Below are 3,529 nucleotides of genomic sequence, written 5' to 3' on the forward strand. Positions count from 1 at the left end.
AGAAATATTTAACATTGTTTGTGGTGAGTAAAGAGAATTTACAATTTTTTTCATTCATGTATTCTGTTATGCAAATCAATGGACAGATCAACTAATATTTTCCCCAAAGATAACAGAGTCATAGAATCTCTCTGAAACAACCTGTGGTAATTCACTAACAAATTTCCAAGTGAGTGTGGGAAACCTGAAAACTCCAACACTCACTTTAAAGAGGAGGCACTATGTTCTACACCTACCAACTGTTGCCATGTGAGAATTAATAGATTTTCTGATATTTTAAAAGAAATAGAAAGTGCAGGTAATTATTTGCTGATTTATAAAACACATATTGTCAAGCAAAATATAAGCCATGGGATAAGTATTTTAACCTGCTACACTAAGATTCAAAAATTAAAAATAACAGCTTTAATTTCTTTTGAGTGTGTGTATTCAGTTGTCCCAGCACCATTTATTTGAAAACACTACCCCCTCCTCCAATCATCTTGCAATAATTATAGTGATTTCAAGTCCACCTCTTTGCATAATTTCCTAGTTGACTGTTCTTTCTATTAATATATACATGTGTTTCCTCGAAGCCAGGAGACTGTTGTATAAGTATCAACATTTACCACTTTGAGTGAAGTGTGGACACCTTACTTCTGCTTCAATTCCTTTATCATTCTTACTTTTAAATATTATTATTTTGAGTGTCCAGTAGCAATATAATTTTTGTTTCAAAAACCACTATAAAAAATCCCTTGTATATACTCATATTTCTCCTTTTTATTCTTTCTTCCCAATTTCCAAGATTCTCTTGTTCATCATTTCCTGTTTGTAAAACTTCCTTCCTTCTCTCATATCCTGAACCTTCTTTCTCCACCACCCATTTCCACCTTGATGTTCTACTTTATCTAGGGCCAAGAACTTTGGAGTCAGCTAACAATGGACTGAACCTCTGAAACCATGAGACACAATAGTTTTTTCCTCCTCTAAGTTGTTCTTGTCAGATCTTTTGGTCATAGTGATGCAAAATCTCTTTAACATTTGTTGTACTTGGAATCAATCTCAGGACCTCATGAATGCTATAAAAGTGCCCTACCAATGAGTTGTAACTCTGATTACTTAACTAAAGTAGACACCACTTTAACCAATCAAACTGAGTGTCACCAATTATGGAGCAAGGTGACATTATATACCTCCTGATATGATACCATGAAGAAATATATAATAAAACTATATAATTGTTTGCAAAAATGTTTAATCAAGAAATAATTTGAGAAATATAGATATGGGAACTTTTTTCAAAATAACTAACATGTAGGTAGTCTTCAAAATCCCAATGTCACAAAGGAAAACAATGCCAGAGGACTGTTCTAGATTTCAGAAGACTAAAGAGACCTGACAATTAAATTCTATACACAATCTTTATCGAACACTAGCTGAAAAATAATAAATAAATATGCAAACAAAAGCCCATAAAAGATCTTACTGGGAAAATTTGAATATGTTATAAAATTATAATTAATATAAAAAACTTATGGCATCATTGTTAAATGTTTTGATATAATCATTATATTTTAGCTATACAAGAATATATCCTTATTCTTAGGAAGTGCATTCCAAAGACTTAGGGAATTGATTAGTGATAATATCTACAACTTGTTTTTAAATGCCTCAGAAAACAAAGATTGCAAAATGCTAATGAATATGAGTGGAATGTATGTGAATATTAATAATCACTACTATTAAGTTTTCTATGGTTAGAAATTTTTCAATGTAAAAAATTGAGGAGAGGCGGCGAGCTCGGTCACGTGGCGGGGGGCAGATCGGGCATGCGTGCCGCCGTTGATCCGGTGCTGCAGTGAGGAGGTGGTTCTCGCCCGTGTTGTGTGTGTGTGTGTGTGTGTGTGTGTGTGTGAGTGAGAGAGCGAGTGAGTGAGTGAGTGAGTGAGAGTGTGTGTGGGGGCATTCGGCTTGTTGTTGTCGGTGACTTCCCCCTCCCCTCCGCCCCTCCCCCTCCCCATCGCCGCTGCAGTGGCCGCTCCCTGGGCCGTAGGAAATGAGCGATAAGGATGACATCGAGGTGGAGAGCAACGCTGACAAACGGGCTCATCATAATGCACTGGAACGAAAACGCAGGGACCACATCAAAGACAGCTTTCACAGTTTGCGGGACTCAATCCCGTCACTCCAAGGAGAGAAGGCATCCCGGGCCCAAATCCTAGACAAAGCCACAGAGTATATCCAGTATATGCGAAGGAAAAACCACACGCACCAGCAAGATATCGATGACCTCAAGCGGCAGAATGCTCTTCTGGAGCAGCAAGTCCGTGCACTGGAGAAGGCGAGGTCGAGTGCCCAACTGCAGACCAACTACCCCTCCTCAGACAACAGCCTCTACACCAACGCCAAGGGCAGCACCATCTCTGCCTTCGATGGGGGCTCTGACTCCAGCTCAGAGTCAGAGCCTGAAGAGCCCCAAAGCAGGAAGAAACTCCGGATGGAGGCCAGCTAAGCCACACAGGGCAGGCCAGCAATAAAAACTGTCTGTCTCCTCCGTCGTCTCATCCTCCTCTCAGTTCATCATTAGAACCCTCAGAACCATTTAAAAGACTCTTTATTTTTCTTTTTTTTAATTTTTATTTTTACGTAGAAGCTCTTGGACAACAGCTCTCGTTCTCCTTCCCTATTTCCACTATTTTTTTTTTTAAATGTATTCCCTTCAGGGATTCCCTGTCCCCACTAGACGTTTTTAAACCAAAACACCCCAACTTGGCAGCTTTTTCTGTGGAGGACAGACGGCCGGCTGGACCTCTGAGCACATGGTGTCCTGCCCACCCCACCAGCTCCTCCAGCCCCTCGGGGCACATGCCTGGAGGACGCCTGCCCTGCCGGGCCTCTTCCCCGGGTCCCCCTCGCCTTTGTTTGATAGACTTTGTGAATCTGTGAACTGCTCTACTTTGAGAAGATGACCAGTTTGGAGTAATCAGAATTACCCCCTCTCCTTCGTAAGGATTTTTTTTTCCTAAAAAGCTATTTATCACTCGTTGAAAGACCAGACCTTGAAGAAGTTTGTGGTATAAAAGGAAAGTGGGGACAGATTTGCAGAGTTCTTGGCACGTTTCACTCCCGCTTCTCTCAGCCAGCTGTTTAAGCCTGCAGTGCCAGCCTTAAGGAGGGCCGAGTGACACTTGTGGTATGTATGGGAGATGGCAGCAGTGAAGCGGCAGCCACCAGAGAGTGGTAGGGGGTGGTTATTTGGGGGTGGGACAGGGAGGGATCATTGGGTGGGGTAGAGATTTTTGTATTGAGGGCCAGTGATGATGTTTTGATATTTATTTCCTGCTACTGAAATTTGAATCTGAGTGAATTGTCCCTATTTCTGATGATGTTGGTTATTGCAAAGCGACAGATTCATAAAGTAATGATCAACTCTTCCTTTCTTTTCGTGTGTATTTCTAAGAAATAGAGCCAACTGATTTTGTAATATAAATTCCAAGAGCAATTTACCTGGTACTAAACCCGCACCCCAGTGCGGCCCCTTCCCCAC

General features: G+C 41.1%; 1 pseudogene; it reads left to right on the plus strand.

Annotated features, from left to right (window-relative positions):
- Positions 1–1,809: 1,809 nt before the first annotated feature.
- On the plus strand, positions 1,810–2,815 carry LOC143388830 (protein max pseudogene; annotated as a pseudogene).
- The last annotated feature ends 714 nt before the right edge of the window (positions 2,816–3,529 follow it).

This window comes from Callospermophilus lateralis, unplaced genomic scaffold (genome assembly GCF_048772815.1).
Source record: "Callospermophilus lateralis isolate mCalLat2 unplaced genomic scaffold, mCalLat2.hap1 Scaffold_45, whole genome shotgun sequence".
Lineage (NCBI taxonomy): Eukaryota > Metazoa > Chordata > Mammalia > Rodentia > Sciuridae > Callospermophilus > Callospermophilus lateralis.